General features: G+C 35.2%; 1 long non-coding RNA gene across 4 annotated transcripts in view; it reads left to right on the top strand.

Annotated features, from left to right (window-relative positions):
• Positions 1 to 20,875, top strand: part of LOC105240029 — a 180,196-nt gene that overhangs the window by 36,982 nt on the left and 122,339 nt on the right. For all 4 annotated transcript variants that reach the window (XR_004627272.1, XR_004627271.1, XR_004627270.1 and 1 more), the window contains one exon: positions 12,896 to 13,043. This is a non-coding gene — a long non-coding RNA (uncharacterized LOC105240029). The remainder of the gene's footprint in view (positions 1 to 12,895; positions 13,044 to 20,875) is intronic.

Raw genomic sequence — 20,875 nt, 5'->3', positions numbered from 1 at the left:
TTGCAGTGAAACTATTGATTCAAATCTACCCTCGAACATCTAGTCTATGAGCTTAGAGTAGTTCACTTATAGTTTACAGGATGCATTTAATGGGCAAGGGGCTGCAATTACATGAATATTTATTTATTACAATAAAATGAGTATGTATTCATTAGTCCCATAAATATGTATTGAGCACTTACTATGTGTCAACTACCAGTGACTAGACACTGATATACAAAGAAAATTAAACCATATTTTCTATGTCATGGGGCTCAGGGTTCAGTAAAGGAGATAAGAAAGTAAAAATCAAAACGAGGTGCTATAATTACTACAAAATTGGGAATGTACAAGAAATATTCTATGATACAAACAGAATTGGTTTTCAACTTTTTCTACAGGTTTTTAATAAAACATCAGGTTGGCTAAGTCATTTCTGGGTCTATTTGCTTTCTGTATTTTAAAGTTTGATTGGTGTTTTTTCCTTTTCATTTTTCCCATTGTTGCTGTTTTTTACCATTACAAATCCTTTCCTGCTGTTTTTAATGGAATATAAGGATATGGTGAAAGTAGACAGATGTGTTCAATTTGACTTTTCCTAACACCTTTCATCCTCATGGCCAAATTTCTCATCCAACATTGCCAAAGTAGGGAATTTAACTTATTTCAAGCTTAACACTGGAAATTTGTAATTAGCAAGAGGCGATTAATATAAGAGGCAATTAAATGAAAACATCTAAATTCATTTATTATAAGGTTTAATCGTATGTAGCTTTATCTAAAAATTTTAAATGGATCTTTGTGAAATTTTAACAGTGATAGTGTCTAAATACACGTGAATATTTATATCTTATTATTCTAAATTAATTTAGTATTTGTGTACTCTTTGTTTCACATCTAAATGTGAAAATAACACATTTCAGAACTTAGTTAATTTGTGTATTTTGTGTACACTCCATATATAGATTTTCAACAGAGTTTTTCAAGGCAATTCACATTCAGTTGTATGAACTGAATGTTTTCTCTCTAGCTAAGGAATCTCGAATATAATCATATGCAGCACCAATGTATGTTTAAAAGATGCCTTCTGATGGAAAGTGTACAGAAATTTTGTTTCAGTTTGATAAAAATGTCATAATTAATGGCTCTTACTTCAGAGTAAATGTTTAAGTTTCTGTCAGATATAACTAGGAACTCATATTCAAATATGTAACATTTGCACAATTATAGAAGCATATGGTAAAAAAAAAAATCATTATAGTAATTCCTATTCCCACCTGCCAAACACACATATTTCCATAATTTGCTTTCTACTTTGTGCTAATTCTGGCACTTGTTTACTGGAGGGATTTTGGAAGCATAATGGATATCACACACTTGCCTCCAGTTTTGACAGACATTCAGTTCAATTGCACCAATTATGGATTGAACAATTTTTATAGATCATGAAAATTTGTCAAAAAGAGTCAAAGCCTGGGGCGCCTGGGTGGCACAGCGGTTAAGCGTCTGCCTTCGGCTCAGGGCGTGATCCCGGCATTATGGGATCGACCCACATCAGGCTCCTCCGCTATGAGCCTGCTTCTTCCTCTCCCATTCCCCCTACTTGTGTTTCCCTCTCTCGCTGGCTGTCTCTATCTCTGTCGAATAAATAAATAAAATCTTAAAAAAAAAAAAAAAAGAGTCAAAGCTTAGGGTGCCTGGGTGGCTCAGACAGTTAAGTGTCCAACTCTTGGTTTCAGCTCATGTTGTAATCTCAGGGTCATGAGATTGAGCCCCACATTGAGCTCCCCACCAGGGTCACTATTGGGGTCTGCATCAAGTCCCACATCAGGCTCCATGCTCAGCTTAAGACTTTCTCTCCCTCTCCCTTTGCCCCCCCCTCCAAATAAATAAAATAAATCTTAAAAAGGAGAGTCAAAGCTCATAAGGTTCATTATTTCACATATATGATTCCTGATTTATGTAGAAATATTTAAAAGTAATAGAATTATTTGATGAGATTTTATATCCAATTTTAAGGATACTGAAATACTGTCACTTTACAAAGGAAAAACATTATAAACTAGCCAAATATGTCTTACAAAACAGGAAAAATATTAATAATTAGCATATTCTCTGAGTATTCACCTTGGCAGTTGAGGTATTAAACATTCATTTCATTTAATCTTCACAACAGTCCGCTGAGGTAGGTCAAGTATAATTTTACAGATGAGCAAACACACTTAAGTTATTCAAGTTTCATGAATTTATTCCCAAGTATTTGTGGAATGCCTACTATTTGATAAACACTCTTCTGTGGACAAGGAATGCAGTAGTAAAAAGATCAAAGTTTTTGTGTTCAAAACATTGACAATAGGTCTGTGAAGAATCCAGGTTTGAAATTCAGTTATGACTTAATTCCAGGGCTCACACTATTAACCAGTAAACTCTCTTGGCTAGAGCAGATTAAACATCCCTTAAAAAGAGGAAAGTACAGACTTCTCTTTAAATCCTAAATAGTCTTCACTGATGGTTTTTTGGTTCCAGAGCTGTCATACATATCTACCTTCCTCATTTTTTTGAGGATGAGTTTTATTGAAAAAATTTAAAAAGCTAACATCATACTCAGTGGGGGAAAACTGAGAGCTTTTCCCCTAAGGTCAGGAACAAGGCAAGGATTTCCACTCTTACCACTTTTATTCAATATAATACCGGAAATCCTAGCCACAGCAATCAAATTAAAAAAAAAAAAGAAATAAAAGGCATCCAAATTGGTTAGGAAAAAGTAAAACTTTCTCTATTTGGAGGTATCATGATACTATATATTGAAAACCCTGAATACTCCACCAAAAAACTAGTAGAACTGATAAATGAATTGAGTAAGATTGCAGGATACAAAAATCAATGTACAGAGATCTGTTGCATTTCTATACAGTAATAATGAAGCAACAGAAAGAGGAAATAAGAAATCAATCTCATTTACAATTGCACTGAAAACTATAGGATATCTAGGAATAAACCTAACCAAAAAGGTAAAAGATCTGTACTCTGAAAACTATAAAACATTGATGAAAGAAATTGAAGATGACACAAAGAAATGGAAAAGACATTCCATGCTCATGGATTGGAATAACAATTTTTTTTTACTTCATAATGGGCCAAAAGTAATATGCATTCAATAGAAGCTGCACTTTAAATTTGAATTTTGATCTTTTCCTGGGCTATAGATATGCTGTGTGATACTCTCTTATGATGCTGGGCAGTGGCAGCGAGCTACAGTTCCCTGTCAACAACAGAATCACAAGGTGATTTATCACATTTACACAGCAACAAATCACAATCACATTAACAACCAATGTGTACCTATACGACATTCTGCTTTTTCACTTTCAGTACACTATTCAATAAGTTACATGAGATATTCAACATTTTATTATAAAATAGGCTTTATGTTAGATGATTTTGCCCAATGGCAGGCTAATATAAGTGTTATGAGCATGTTTGAGTTAGGCTAAGCTAACCTATAATGCTGGGTAGATTAGATGTATTAAATACATTTTTGGCTTATAACATTTTCAACTTAAAATGGGTTTATCAGGACATAACCCTGATCTGGGATTATGTAAGCCAAGAAAGATCTGTATTTATTTGCCCAATCCTTAAGAACACATAAAATAGTAACACATTGCTAACCTGCAACATTGCAGTAAACAATCCTACTGACTAGAGTTCAATATTTGTGTACAGTTCCTTCAGTCTTTATTCTAAGGTTAAATTTTCAAAATATTGTACCTAAAAGTTACTTGGTCTCATTGCTTCCCACCTTCGACATGGCTGTATTTTTTCAATTGTAATACTTAGTTTCACTTGTTTATATTTATATTCCATTTTAGATTCCCCTCATTCTTACACCTAACTTTACTTTGTGGGTTTAATTTGAGTATGTAAAATATTAGCATGATTAGGAAACTCAAAACTGTATGAAAAATTATACATAGAGAGGATTCACTCCCTCATCCCTAATCCTTCATTTCTACTAATTCCCAGTAGATAGCCAATCTTACCGGTTTCTGAGCTTTTCCTTTCTGTGTTTTTTTTTGGGGGGGGGGTTTGCAAAAATAAACAGATGCTTGTATATTTTCTTGTATCTCCTTTCTTACACAAAAGACAACATACTATATACTACATGCAATTTTTAATTTGCTTTTCTCACTAAACTATATATCATGCAAATCACTCCATATCAGCCTGATATCTTTCTCTTGTAAACTTCCAAAGAACTTTATTGTATAAATATGCCATAGTTTATTTAACCAATCTCCTATAGATGGACGCATATTGTTTACAATATTGTGCAGTTGAAAAAAATTTCTTCAATGAATAAATTTTTGTATATTTATTTTCATATAATTAGAGATATATTTTCTGGGTAAATGTCTAGAAGTGGAATTTCTAAGTCAAAAGATCAGAGTTTATGTAGTTTTGTTATATATTTCCAAATATGCCTCTGTAAGTTTTATACCAATTTGCATTCTTGTCAGTAATATATAAAAGTTCCTGTTACCCACATAGAATACATTGCCAAGCTTTTAAAATTTCTGCTTATTTGATGTGAGAAATGGTATCTTACTGTGATTTTAATTTCTCATATTATGAGTGAAGTTGAACATTTTTTTAATGTTTAAGAGACATTTATGTATATCTTTTATATACATAATATATGTATGTAATAAATATAAAATCTATGGTGTTAGAAGTCAGAATAATTGTTATTCTTGGAGAAGGGCAAGTGGTGACTGTTGGCAAAATGTGAAAATTCACTGAGCTTATGATATGTGTGCCTTTTAATTATATTTCACTAAAATATATATTTTTAAAAGTTTTTTTTATTCATTCGAGACAGAGAGAGAAAGAGCAAGAGCAGAAGGAGAGGCAGAGGGAGAGGGAGAAGCAGACTCACCACTGAGTTGGGAGCCTTATGTGAGGCTCGATGTGGGGCTCAATCCCAGGACCTGGAGATCATGCCCTGAGCTGAAGGCAGACACTTAACCATTTGAGCCACCCAGGCACCCAAGTAGAAGATATTTTTAATAATGAATGCCATATATATAGGAGAAGGAATTAGAATGGTTTAGAGAAAACATAATCAACTGAAAGGAAGTTTGGAAATAGGTGAGAAAGGCAAAAACAGTATTACAAAAATGTCATTAAAAAGCAAAACATATGAAAAGCATGATGATGACAAGTATTAAATATATCAGTAATCACAATAAATGTGCATGAATTAAATTCTCTAATCAAAAAAGCATAAGTAAATTGGATAAAAATATAGTATATACTTCTATGCTGTTTACAAAAGACATGCATAAAGCATGAGGACATTCATAGTAAAAAATATGAGAAAAGACATCTCAGGCAACAACAACCAAAGATGTTAAGACAGAAAAGAATAGTTATATCGAAAGATTGTTACTACATATGGTAAATGACAATTGAATGGGAAGATTTAACAATTTTAAATTTATGCACACCTAAAAAATGAAGACTTGAAGTAATATTGACTGAAGTATAAAGATAAAAGGTTACACTTGTAATTACAGTTGTGTTAATAACAGATTTAAACTGATAAGTATATAGAAAATATGAACAACTAGCAAAAAAACAAACAAACTTGATCTCATATATGAAATGTAGCAATCAACAGCTAACAGAGAATAGTGTTTCAAGCATAGGGAAAACATTTACCAGGTCGTAAGTCAAGTCTCAACAAATTTTAAATTTTATCATAAAGACTACATCCTCTGACTCAAAGCAACACAGAGATAAATTTTTAAAAATCCCCTATGTTCGAACATGAAAAAGATTGATTTATAGATACCATAAAGCTGGAGTATCTCAGTACAAATTGAGGTATGGCCCAAGGGGTTAAGCAGATGGCATCATTAGAACTGAAATGCAGATTTAGATGACCAGAATGACAGTGTCGTAGTCTATCAAACTGATCAAATAAAGAAAAGAACTCTCTGAAACAATTAGAGTCTGTTTTGGCAAAAGCTTTTTTTTTTTTTAAATAAATTCATTTCAATACATTTTGGATAAAATCATGCAGAAAATACATATTCCATATAGCGGTCAGAAACAAGGCAAGAGACTATCATTGGCTTCTACTTTAACATCTATCTATTGGTCAGTTCAACAAACTTTCTATTTTACTAATACTTGGGATGAAGAAATGCAAAAATAGCCTCTACTGGATATTATAATGGTGGTTCTTAAGCTTGGAAGTATGTTAGAATCACCTGGGAAATTCTTTTATAAATGCAATGTCTGGGTCCTACCCAGGACTCACTGAATCAGAATCTCCAAGGGTCAGCAATGTGTATTTCCAAACTCTCCACGGATAATTCTCATGCACAACAAGGGTTGAGTGCTACCAAAAAGATTTTTATTTTATTTTTAAGATTTTATTTATTTATTTATTTGACAGAGAGAGAGAGACAGCCAGCAGGAGAGGGAACACAAGCAGGGGGAGTGGGAGAGGAAGAAGCAGGCTCCTAGCGGAGGAGCCTAATGCGGGGCTTGATCCCAGAACGCTGGGATCACGCCCTGGGCCGAAGGCAGACGCTTAATGACTGAGCCACCCAGGCGCCCCCAAAAAGATATTTTAGAATAATTTTACAGAAAAGTAAGTAGGATATTCTATAACTTTGATAATAGGATATTAGATAACTTTGATAAGATTTTAAAGTTGCCGTTAAAAATACTATGACCTATTTCAGGAATGAGACCACAAAAAATGGCCCATTTAAAGTTACTCTTTAAAAAATATTCAGGAATCACTTTTTTTGGTACCCCCTAAGGAAATTGATGTAGATTTTCCCCAGAAACAAGCAAATGGAATAAAGCAAGAACAACAGATGAGAAATGACAGTGAGAAAAACGTTTGTCATTAATTTTTCTCCTCTTTGCTCCTAATTTTTATGTTTAATACCTTACAGGACAAAGAGGTGACTTCCCTTAACATGACTGAATATAAAGCTTTAGGAGAAAAAGTAGTCCTTAGGAGATCATGTCTTATCTTTTGATTTGTTGACATTCTTTCAAAGTTATTATTAATATAATAAGAACACTTAACATGAGACGTATCCTCTTAACAAATGTTTAAGTGTACAATACAATATTGTTAACTATAGGCACAATATTATACAACAGATCTCCAGAACTTAATCATTTTGCATAACTGAAACTTTATATCCTTTGAATAGCAGCCCCCTATTTCTCCCTTCCCCTAGCCCCCAACAACCACCATTCTGCTTCTATGCATTTTATTATTTTGATACTTCATATAAGTGGAATAATGAAGTATTTGTCCTTCTGTTACTGGCTAATTTCACTTAGCACAATGTGATTGTGCTAAGATTCATCCATATTGTCACATATTACAGAATTTCCTTTTATAAGGCTGATATTCCATCGTATGTATATACATTTTCTTTATCCATTCATCCACTGAGAGACTTTTAGGTTGTTTTCACATCTCTGCTATTGTAAATAATGCTGCAATGAACGTGAGAGTACAAATAGTTCTTTGAGATCCTGACTTCAATTCTTTCGTATAAATACCCACAAGTGGGATTGCTAGATCATAGGGTATTTCTATTTTTAATATTTTGAGGAAATATTAAAACACTCCATACTGTGTTCCATAGCAGCTGCACCTTCAACATTCCTACCAACAGTGTACAAGAGTTCCAATTTCTCTATATCCTCAATAACACTTATCTTTTGTTGTTGTTTTATGATAGCCATCCTAACAAGTATGAGGTAATATCTCATTATGGTTTGGATTTGCATTTCCCTCATGATTAGTGACATTAACATCTTCTCATTCACCTGTTGACCATTTTTGTCTTCTTTGGAAAAATATCTATTCAAGTTATTTTCCCATTTTAAAAATCAGGCTATTTGCTTTTTGCTACTAAGTTGAAGGAATTCCCTCTGTCTTAGATATTAACATTTTATCAGATACATGGATTGCAAATATTTCTCCCATTCCACATGTTGTCTTTTAACTCCATTAATTGTTTCCTTTGCTATGCAGAAATGTTTTAGTTTGATGTAGTCCCACTTATCTATTTTTTGTTTTTGTTGTCTATGTTTTTGATGGCATAGCCATGAAATCACTGTCAGGATAATGCCATCAAGATTTTCTCCTGTGTTTTCTTCTAGGAGTTTTACAGTCTCAGGTCTAGCGTTTTAAGTCTAATCAATTTTGAGTTCACTTTTGTGTGTGGTGTAAGCTAAAGGTCTAATATCATTAGACCTTTTGCATGTGGACATTCAGTTTTCCCAGCATGATTTGTTGATGACACTATACTTTCCGTATAATGTATCATGGCCCCCTTGTTGAAGTTTAGTTGACCATATATGCATGGCTTTATTTCTAGACTCTCCATTCTCTTCCATTGGTCTATATGTCTTTTACCAGCATGACACTTTTTGTTTACTTTGTGTTTTGTTTTGTTTTTTAATTGAGGTATAATTGATGTATATTAGTTGCAGGCATACAACATAGTGACTTGACAATTATATACATTACAAAATGCTCACCATGTTGTGTAGTTACCATCTGTCATCATACAAAGTTATTACAAAATTTATTATTGACTATATTCTCGATGCTGTACTTTTCATCTTTGTGACTTGTTAGTTTCATAACTGGAAGTTTGTACTTCTTAATCCCCTTCTATTTCACCTATCCCCCCCCCACCTACTTCCCCTCTGATAACCACCACTTTGTTGTTGTTGTTGTTTATTTTTATTTAAATTCAATTAGACAACATATAGTAAATCATTAGTTTCAGATGTAATGTTCAGTAATTCAGCAGTTGTGTATAATACCCAGTGCTCATCACATTATGTGCCCTCCTTAATGCCCATCACCCAATTACCCCACCCTTGCATTCACTTCCCCTCTGGCAACCCTCAGTTTGTTTTCTATACTAAAGAGTCTTGCATGGTTTTTCTCCCTCTCTGATGACTTTCCATTCAGTTTTCCCTTCCCCTATGATCCCTTGTGCTGTTTCTTACATTCCACATTTGAGTGAAACCATAGGATAATTGTCTTTCTCTTATTGACTCATTTCGCTCGGCATAATATCCTCCAGTTCCATCCACGTCAATGTAAATGTAAGTATTCATCCGTTCTGATGGCTGAGTAATATTCCATTGCATATACATACCAAATCTTCTTTATTCATTCATCTGTCTTTGGACATCTTGGCTCTTTCTACAGTTTGGCTATTGTGGACAGTGCTGCTATGAACACTGGGGTGCAAGTGACCCTTCAGATCACTACATCTGTATTTTTAGGGTAATTACCTTGTAGTGCAGTTGCTGGGTCATAGGGTAGCTCTATTTTTAACTTCTTGAGGAACCTCCATACTGTTTTACAGAGTGGCTGTACCAGCTTGCATTCCCACCAATAGTGTAAGAGGGCTCCCCTTTCTTCACATCCTCGCCAACATTTATGGTTCCCTGTCTTGTTAATTTTAGCCAATCTAAATGGTGTGGGGTGATAGTGTGTTGTCATTATGATTTGTATTTCCCTGAAGCCAAGTGGAGCATTTTTCCATGTGTCTGTTAGCCATTTGGATGTCTTCTTTGGAGAAATGTCTGTTCATGTCTTCTGCCCATTTCTTGGTTTGATTATTTGTTCTTTGGTTGTTGAGTTTGCTAGGTTCCTTATAGATTTTCGTTACTAGCCCTTTATCTGATAACATGTTTGCAAATAATTTCTCCCATTCTGTTGGTTGTCTTTTGGTTTTGTCGACTGTTTCCTTTGCTGTGCAAAAGCTTTTTATCTTGATGAAGTCCTAATAGTTCACTTTTGCCTTTGTTTCCCTTGCCTTTGGAGACATGTCTAACAAAAAGTTGCTGTGACCAAGGTCGAAGAAGTTGCTGCTTGTATTCTCCTCTAGGATTTTGATGGATTCCTGTCTCACATTTAGGTCTTTCATCTATTTTGAGTTTATCTTTGTGTATGGTGTAAGAAAATGGTCCAGTTTCATTCTTCTAGATCTGGCTGTCCAATTTTCCCAACACTATTTGTTGAAGATTGTCTTTTTTACTTTGGGTATTCTTTCCTGCTTTGTTGAAGATTAGTTGACCATAGAGCTGAGGTTCTCTATTCTATCCTATTTCTGTGTTCTCCATTCTGTTCCATTGATCTGTGTGTCTGTTTTTGTGCCAGTACTATACTGTCTTGATAATTACAGCTTTGTGATGGAGCTTGAAGTCTGGGATTGTGATGCCACCAACTTTGGTTTTCTTTGTCAACATTCCTTTGGCTATTCAGGGTCTTTTCTGGTTCCATACAAATTTTAGGATTATTTGTGCCAGCTCCATGAAAAATATTGATGTTATTTTGATAGGGATTACTTTGAATGTGTAGATTGCTCTGGGTAGCATAGACATTTTAACAATATTTTTTCTTCCAATCCATGAACATGGAATGTTTTTCCATTTCTTTGTGTGTTCCTCAATTTCTTTCATTAGTGTTCTGTAGTTTTCTGAGTACAGATCCTTTGTCTCTTTGGTTAGGTTTATTCCTAGGCATTTTATGAGTCTTGGTGCATTTGTAAATGGGATTGATTCCTTAATTTCTCTTTCTTCAGTCACATTGTCAGTGTATAGGAATGTAACTGATTTCTGTGCATTGATTTTATATCCTGCCACATTGCTGAATTGCTGTATGAGTTCAGATAACATCTTCACTGAAAGGAACCAGTGCTCCTTGGACCAGAGAAACTATGAAATGAGCCTGGGCTATCATTTTATGCCAAAAATTACAAATGCTCAAAAATCATGGGAACATGCCAAAAGGATACAGGAACAAGCTTGAGAGGGGCCCATTGATCAGATTTGGGACAATTTAAGCATCAAAATAAATAATGATAGTAATAGATTATAACCTATAGAATAAAATAAGGTTCTTGAGTATATATAAATAGTGAATAATAATGGAGAAGGAAAAACCCCTCTTTACAGTGGAGTGCCAGTCAAAATGTAAGGAGGGAAGGAGTTAAAAATCACTCTTAACCATCACTGTAATTTTTTAACTGTTATAAAATGACCAACATTTATTATGCTCATGATTCTGTAGGTCAGAAATTCAGGCGAGGTACAACAAGGATCGTTCATTTCTACTCCACCATGGCTGGGGCCTCAACTGAGGTGGCTCAAAAGGATGAGGATGGCTGGGATGGCTTGACTGGGGATAGATGTCTGGGATGTTGGTTCTTATCTCCATGGCACCTGCTGGGACTATAATTCCCCAAATGGCAGCTTCACTCACGTGTCATATGTTGCCTGGGTTATAGCCAGAGCTGGGTGAAATCTTCCTCTTTCTGCACACAACATTCTCAGGACAAACAGATTTCATACATAACAGATGATTTTCTCCCAGAGCAAGGGTTGCAATAACAAGTTCCAATAAACCCAGGAGGAAGCTGTAGAGCGTTTTCTTTCTCTTTTTTTAATTTAAATTCAATTTAATTAACATATAGTGTATTATAAGTTTCAGAGGTAGAATTTAGTGGTTCATCAGGTGCATATAATACCCAATGCTCATTCCATCAAGTGTCCTCCTTAATGTCCATCACCCAATTACCCCATCCCCCACCCACCTCCCCTCCAGCAATCCTCAGTTTATTTCCTATTATTAAAAGTCTCTTATGGTTTGTCTCCTTCTCTGTTTTTGCCTTATTTTTCCTTCCCTTCCCCTGTGGTCATCTGTTTTGTTTCTTAAATTCCACATATAAGTGAAATAGTATGATATTTGTCTTTTTCTGATTGACTTATTTCCCTTAGCATAATACCCTCTAGTTCCAACCACATTGTTGCAAATGGCAGGACTTCATTCTCTTTGATCCCATTGTGTATATGTATGTATATATATATGTATATACATATATATGTATATATATATATATACACAACACATCTTTATCCATTCATCTGTCAATGAATATCTGGCTCTTTCCATATTTTGGCTATTGAAGAGATTGCTGCTATAAACATTGGGGTGCATGTACCCCTACGAATCACTATGTTTGTATCCTTTGGATAAAAGCTGTAGAGCTTTTTACAACCTAATCTAAGAATTTCCAGAATATCTTCTGCCACATTTTATTGGTCAAGAAAGTCATTAAGAGTAGGTCAGATTCAAGGATAGGGCAGGAATAGGCTCAGCCTCTTGATGGGTAATGGCATGTGCATACAGAGGGAAGGAATTAATGGTGTCATGTTGGAGACAGGTTACCACAGTGAATAGTATTCTTTAGATTTTTTACACTCAGCGATAAGTCTTGGAGAGCTCTTTAAATTCGTTCATACAGATCTACCTTATTTCATCTTATTGTTGCATAATATCTACTAAGATTATACCATAATTTATTTAGACACTTGTGCCTTTAGGGACATAAAGGTGACTTTTATTTTTTCTATTTTAAAGTCATTCATGAATATGCTTATTTTTGTTTATATTCCAGTTTTTCTAAGGTTAATGCTAAGAAGTGAAATTTTTACCATCTTAGGATATGAACATATTTAATAGACACTATCAACTTCCTTTCTAAACTGACTCACACAGTTTATATTTCTCCATGAATGCATTAGAGTGTGAGTTTTCCTGCAAATTACTTGATACTATCAAACTTTTTAAATGTATGCCATTTTGGTGAAAAATGGGATCTTACTCTTTTATTAATTTCTATTTCACTGATGATATGAATGCTTACTCACCTTTGGATTTGTTCTTTTGTGAATTGTCTGTTCCTATCATTTGCCCATTTTTCCATTGTAACTATGGTTCTATTTATTTGTAGAAATTGTTGATCTGTGCTGGATTCTAATCCTCTTTCTCTTAACTATTCAGAGCAGGTTTTGATGAAAGCCAGGATCCTGGCTACATGACGGGAGCTCAAATGAAGAGGGAGGTTCAGAGCTGTGAGGCTCAGGGTCTGTAGTCACCACACCTACGTCACTGTATTTCAGCATGAACCAGAGTCCCAAAGATTCCTCAGGTAAAACCCCATCCTTGAAGTTGCCAGTTATACTGTTGATGGTGTTTCTTAGTGTGGTTCTTGATCAGTGGTCTCAGAACCACCTGGGTGCTTATGAAAAACACAGGTTCCTGAGCAGTGTCCCAAGTCTACTGCATCAGAATTCTATGCGGTATGTCTAGGAACCTACATTGTTAACTAGCTATTTATGACTTACCACTAAACTTTGAAAATCACAATCCTTAGCACAGGCCAGAAATTTATATTAAGAGTGGAGGAGAGGGGCACCTGGGTGGCTCAGTCAGTTAAGCGCCTGCCTTTGGCCCAGGTCATGATCTCTCAAGGTCCTGGAATCGAGCCCTGAGTCGGGGCCCCTGCTTAGTAGGGAGTCTGCTTCTCCCTCTCCCTCTGCCCCCACCTCGTGTTCTCTCTCTCTCTCAAATAAATAGATAAAATCTTAAAAAAAAAGTGGAGGAGAATGAAAGTTGCACTAATATACTCCCCCTCTGGTCTGCTATGGGAAGGAGAAATAAAGCCACATAATTAGGGGTGCCTGGGTGGCTCAGTCAGTTGGGCATCTGCCTTTGGCTCAGATTATGATTCCAGGGTCCTGGGATCGAGCCCCACATTGGGCTCCCTGCTCAGCAAGGAGGAGTCTGCTTCTCCCTCTCCTTCTTGTGCTCTTTTTCTTGCTCTCTCTCTTTCAAATAGATAAATAAAATCTTAAAAAAAAAAAGAACCATATAATCATAGAACCAGAGCTCGAGGTAGCTCAGAGATCACCTAATTTATCTATTGGCATCCTAAACCTACTTGGCGAGAGTCACCCAAACCAATTAATTCAGAATTTCTGAAGTTGGGTCAGATATAAGCATTTATAAAAAAAATAATGTTGTATGTATGTTATGTACCTAGAGTCAAGAACCACTAGAAAGGAAACTCAGGCTAAGTGAGTTTACATCATTTGTCTGGGGTCTTACAAATTCTGCTGGCCAAGAACTTATCTGTCTTGACCAGATGTCCAGTGCCCTGTATTGTTTAACAATTTCTCTAGAAGGTTTGGTTTGGGTTGGAAGGATGGAAATACTTTGAGAGTAAATTATTTTCATGATATTAGTAAATGTTCCTTTCTAAAAATAAATTATGTTGAGTGTCTATATTTCTGCAAGAACGAAAAGGGAAAAGCTGCCAGACCTCTGACTATAGCAGAATTGCTGGCAGGAAGCACAGCTATAATTACACACAGCTCTCCCCATCAACTGTTTTTTTCCTCAAGTGTTTTTAAAAACCAACCATTACACATTTCTACATGAGTAACCAATCAGGACCTGAATATTTGTATTTTTTTACAGCATCAAACTAGTATGCTCTTAGAACCATCATAGTAATATTTCATTCAAGTAAAATTATCAATGGATGCTAAAACTGTTCTGTGACAGTTTGGTGAGGATCAGGTTGTCTACACAGTCTCAATGTATCTCCCCACAAATTACTTACTCATTACAAAGAGAAAAATAAATTACAGTGGAGAAACCTGATAGAAACCACCTAAAGAAGTGATCAGTCACCATCATGAGTGATGAGACAAACTGAATCATGTGCTTTCTGAGGCTGATAAGACACAGCATCAACTCCTGTGGAATTCTAACCAAAAATGCATAGTCTGAATCTAGTCATGAGGAAATGGCAGACAAAAGCAAAATTGAGGGACATTTTATAAAGTAACTGGCTTGTCATGAGAAGATTGTGAAAAACAAAGAATGAAGAACTGTTTCAGATTACAGGAGATTAAAGATGTGGCAGCTAAATCTAATATGTGATCCTGGATTCTAGAATCCTGGATTACAATACTTCTTGGCTCTATTCTTGGACATTATTAAGACAATTGGTAAAGTTTGAAAAAGGTCTGGAGATTTGATAATAGTATTGTGTCAATATTAGTTCTCTGATTTTGACAACTATACTGTGATTATGAAAGAGAATGTTCTTGTTCTTAGGTAACACACTTTGAAGTATTTTAATGTAACAGGACATCATGTCTGTAAACTTGTTCCCTAATAATTCTAAGGGAAAACATATGTGTAAAAATACATACTCTTTTAATTTTTTGTGACTTTTGAATTTGAAAACATTCCACACATCCCTAAAAGTTGCAGGGAACTCTAGTATATTCTTCTCCCAGATCCTCTAGTTGTTAACTTTTTCTTTCTCCAAGTTTTTATTTAAATTCCAGTTAGTTAATATACAGTGTAGTATTGATTTCAGGTGTAGAATTTAGTGATTCATCACTTACATACAACACCTGGTGCTCATCCCAACAAGTGCTCTCTTTAACCCCTGTCACCTATTTCACCCATCCCTCCATCCACCTCCCCTCTGGTAACCACCAGTTTGCTCCCTTGTCGTTAAGAGTCTGTTTCTTATTTTTCCTCTCTTTTTTTCCCCCTTATGTTGATTTGTCTCTTAAATTCCACATGAGTGAAATCATGTGGTGTTTGTCTTTCTCTATTTTGCTTAGGATAATACTGTCTAGCTCCATTGTTACAAATGGCAAGATTTCATTTTTTTATGGCTGAGTAATGTTCCAGTGTGTGTGTGTGTGTGTGTGTGTGTGTGTGTGTATCTTCTTTATACATTCATCCATTGATGGACATTTGGGCTCTTTCCATAATTGAGCTACTGTTTGGGTTTTTTTTTAAGATTTTATTTATTTATTAGAGAGAGAGAGAGAGAGAGCAAGCACAAGCTTGTAGAGAGAGAAGTTCCTGAGCAAGGAGCCTGATACGGGATTTGATCCCAGGACCTTGGGATCATGACCTGAGCTGAAGGCAGATATTTAATTGACTGAGCCACCCAGACACCCCTGATTTGGCTATTGTTCATTATGTTGTTAAAAACTTCAGGGCTCATGTATCCCTTTGAATTAGTGTTTTTGCATTTTGGGGGTAAATATCTAGTAGTGCAATTGCTGAATTATAGGGTAGCTCCATTATTAACGTTCTGAGGAAACTCCATACTGTTTTCCAGAGTGGCTGCACCAGTTCGCACTCCCACCAATAGTGCAAGACGGTTCCCCTTTCTCCACATCCCCATCAACGCCTGTTGCTTCTTGTGTTTTTGATTTTAGTCATTCTAACAAGTGTGAGCCGATCTCATTGTAGTTTTGATTTGTATTTCCCTGATGATGAGTGATGTTGAGCCGCTTGTTAACATTTTATCACATTCGTATGATTATTCTCTCTCATCCTATTCTTACAAATCCTAGGTATGCTAAAAATTATTTTTAAAAAAGCCACAAAAATTAAGAATGAATACTTTCTACTTCTTTTTGCTTGCTAAGTAGGTAGAATAAAGTAGTGGTTAAGAACATTGTTTTTAGTAAGAGATAACCAAATCAAGTCCTAGCTTTTTTGTTTACTATTATGACATTTTTCTACACCTTAGGGCATTAGTGTGGGAATCTAGTGTATGTTAATTGGTGGCCCCCTTGATCAGCACACAACAAGGAGACAATGTTATTATATTTGCCTCTTCTATTTCTCTCTTTTCCATGTATCCTTCTTCTTGATGTAATTATAATAATTTTAGTGCTTTTAAAACTTTATCCTTTCCTTTTACTCCAGTGTACTCAAGACTTATTTCTTTTGTGAAAAACTAATTTAGCATTCTCAGGTATCTATATTCTGGACTTTGAGGACTAGAAATACATACCTCTCTAGTGAAGCATTCATATTATTTCTCTGTTGGGGGGGACGGTTATCTGATTTTTCACTTTGAATTTTGAGTTTATAGTTTGGAATCTGTTAGTAAAATTTATATTATTTATAGTACCTGCACATATTTAAAAGTCAAATGTTGAAAAATAAGTAGAAAATGTTTGTTTTATTGGGTTAGATTGTATTTCTTTTAGCTATTTGTTTCTTCTTATTCAGGCTTACATCTGTGACCAATATAAAAATAACATCTAAGAGTTATTTTATTGAATTATGTGAATATTTACTTGTTATTACCATCATAATACATTGTTAGCATACTAGGACTTAGAATTTATTAAACCTCAAATCGCTGCTGGGAAAACTTGTGGGCAAAGGGCAATTACACATATTGTATTACATGAAACACTTCATCTGGAAAAGGGGAATCCTCTGTATTAGTAAAAATATTACTCATGAAGTAGGAAGTATTTTGTGGTTCAACTCTCTAGAACTGAGCAGACAATAAATATAGTCGTAAGTATATAACTCAGCTACTTTACCACAGTAATTTATTCATTGAACTAATAATAGTAAAACCATTAATAGCCCTTAGATCACATTGCTCAGTGGTATTTCTCCTTTATGATATCTTTCTCCTTCTCCTCGTCTTTCTTCTTTTAAACTAAATTATATAACAGCAGTTTAATGGAAACAACTATTGGTAGTGGGCAACTGATAAAGAAAATGTCAGATAAGAAATAGAGGTTTAGGGGCGCCTGGGTGGCACAGCGGTTAAGCGTCTACCTTCGGCTCAGGGCATGATCCCAGTGTTATGGGATCGAGCCCCACATCAGGCTCCTCCACTATGAGCCTGCTTCTTCCTCTCCCACTCCCCCTGCTTGTGTTCCCTCTCTCGCTGGCTGTCTCTATCTCTGTCAAATAAATAAATAAAATCTTAAAAAAAAAAAAAAGAAAAGAAATAGAGGTTTATTTTTGAGCCCCACCAAGAATGATAAAACTTAGGAAAACATACATTTAATGTTTTATGATATCTAAACTCAGTGAATAAAGAAAGCATTTACTTGGAAATGATTTATCTGATATTCTCTTTGTTATACTTATTATTACTAGACTATATTAGATTATTAAGTCTTCCATGGCCAACTCTATACTTAAATAATGCCTTGTACATAGCAGGATCTTCATATATATTTGGTAAATCAATACATGTTAGAGAAAATAATCTCAATTATATTTTATTATAATGAAGAACTTGGAACTAATGATTATGTCTTAAATCATTGGGCAATGACTTGCTTATAATCTTCACAACCGGTAAATTATTGAAAAACATCAGGAATGGTTTCAGAAATGAAACAAAGCACATTATTTTGCCGTTGTATAATACCATTAGTATACCCATATTGGAAGAATTGGATTAAGTTAAAGAAAAATAATAATAAAGCTGGAAAACTTCCAGAAAAATGATAATTAATATCAAGGTGATTGGAAATACTCATATAAAAATATTTTTTTCATATAAAATATTTTGAAGAGAATCTTAAGAATTGGGAAAGTACTACCTTAGAAAAGATATATCTGTCACTTACAAAATCTTGAAGGCTGTAGGCCTAGTGAATATAGACTTATTCAATGTAACACCCTAAGCTATTTTTTCCATGGACCCATTAGTGTATTAATCATAGTTGTTTTAAATTCTCATTTCAATAATTCCAATATCCCTGCCATATCTAAGGCTAGTTCTGATGTTTGTGTTGTCTCTTCAAACTATGTTTTTTGCCTTTAAGAATGCCTTGTAATTTTTTTTTGAAAGTTAGATATGATGTACTGGGTGAAAGGAATTCTCAGAAACAGGTCTATAGTGATGTGCAGATAAGGTGTGGGGGAAGGGGAAGTGTACTATAGCCTTATGATTACAGCTAAGTTTGAGCCTATGTCTCTGAGCTGTGAACTTCACAAGTGCTTCTCAGCCATCCATTCCCACATTTTAGGTGGGTAGATCGGGGTGGGGAGTGGATTTGAATATTTCCCTTTCCCCATATGGAAGACCAGAGGGGGTTAGTTAGTCTCTGATAAAACCATAATGGGTTAGGTGCTGGCAAAATAGTTTCACTTGAGCACAAGCCTTGTTAAGAAGAACAGAATGCTCTGGCATATTTCAAAATGGTTACTTTCCTTCTCTCCCTAACAGAAACCCAAGGGGAGTTTTCTCTGATATTCACTGCAAAAATCTGATAGAGAGCTCCAGGAAGTAAAACCCCCCAAAGTAGGGGGCCACCCTGGAATTTCTAACGCTCAGATTTGTCTAAATTGAGCCGTTAGCAATTTGTTGATTGAGGTTCAGATTTTTCTATCGTGGCACTGGTTCCTGGAGGTTTCTGTTGGTGGGTTTCTCTCTGGTAAATTGTGATTCTTTCTGTTCACTGGTCTGTTTCTCCAATTCTGGTGGCCGTGGTTTGCCTCTGACCTCACTTGTGTTTATAAAATGCAGCCATGTATGTACAATGCTGTCTCAGTTTCCTATTGCTGCTATAACAAATCACCACAAACTTTCTGGCTTAAAACAACAACAATTTATTCTCTTACAAATGTGGAGACCAGAAATATGAAAGGAGTCTTATGGGGCTAAAACCAGTGGGACTGGTTCTTTCTAGAAGCTTCCAGGGAGAATTGCATTTCTTGCTTCTTCCGGTTTCTAGAGGCTGCTGACATGCCTTAGTTTCTGGCCACATCACTCCAATCTCTTCTTCAGTAATTACATGGCCTTCTTCCCTTCTGTAGTCAAGTCTCCCCTTGCCTTCCTCTTAAAAGGATACTTGTCATTGCATTTAGGGCCTGCCTGCCTGGATTATCCAGGGAAATCTTCCCATCTCAAAATTCTTAATTATATCTGTGAAATTCCTTTTGCCATATATGGTAATATTTCCAGATTCCAGGGATTAGGAGGACCTGGATATCTTTGGTGACCCTTATTTAGCCTATCACCAATATGTTTAGAAAAGTGTTAACTCTTCTGATTATTAAATGTAACTTGAGCAACTTTTATGAATTGATTGCACTGGATTTCAGTTCAGGACAGATTAAATAGTATTGGAGAACTGTACGAGGATAACTTTACAGGTGCTACATATGCTATTTTTTTGAGTGGCCAAAATGATGGTTTAAATTAAAGGCTCAATTCAAACAGCAACATCAAAATAAATTGATATGTGCAGATTTTTAAAAAAGATTATTTAATTTAGAGAGAGAAAGTGCAAGCAGGAGGAGGGGCAAAAGGAAAGGGAGAGAGAGATAATCTCAAGCAGACTCCACACTGAGCACAGAGCTAACACAGGTCTCAATCTCATTACCCTGAGATCATGACCTGAGCTGAAACCAAGAGTTGGATGCTTAACCAACTGAGTCACAAAGTCGCCCTGTGCAGATTTAGATAGACATTTGGTTCAGAGAAATTTGTTTTTCTCCACCATATTAAAAAAACATTGGTGAGGAGCTCCTATATATATATAATATATAATATATATATATAACCAGAGTGCAACATGTCTTATTTTCAATGAGAGGATTACTCCTTTTCTTTTCCATATACACCCTTCTGAACTGTGTTGCCATTTTGGAATTTTCCAATTTAAATTTTAATTTAAATATCTTATCCAAGTAAAACATTTTAGGGCAGAAGATGTGAAAGGAGCAGGTAGACTGATTTGCTCAGAATCTTAACTCACTTTGAAATAGCTTTAGGCTACTGGGTCTGGCCAAAAATCAGAAACACAAAGCTGGAAATTATGAAATCATAGTGGCACAAAAACAACACTTCAAAATATTTAAGGAGAGAAGTATCTTTTAGTGGGTATCTCTGGAGTTTCAGGATAATCACTGAAAAACAGCCTTTGAAATGTCTGACGAAACAATGAAAATAACTTCAAACTTTATGAATAGTTGAAAGTTAGGTTTAAATGAAAGCTTTGTCTCAACTTCAAAATACTGAATTTGGCAACAGGAGTCTGTAATTACTACCATCAGATGCTGGGGCCCCCAAACCACTGTCATGTTAAATTAAACCCTCTGAATTCTGTGTTCATCTTTTTGCTTCTTTATGTGGTGGAAAAAGGAGAGTTCAGATAGTTTTGGCAAAGA

Source organism: Ailuropoda melanoleuca, chromosome 8 (genome assembly GCF_002007445.2).
Source record: "Ailuropoda melanoleuca isolate Jingjing chromosome 8, ASM200744v2, whole genome shotgun sequence".
Taxonomy (NCBI): Eukaryota; Metazoa; Chordata; class Mammalia; order Carnivora; family Ursidae; genus Ailuropoda; species Ailuropoda melanoleuca.
The sequence above is the reverse complement of the archived record's forward strand: the minus strand, read 5'-3'. Positions and strand labels throughout refer to the sequence as shown.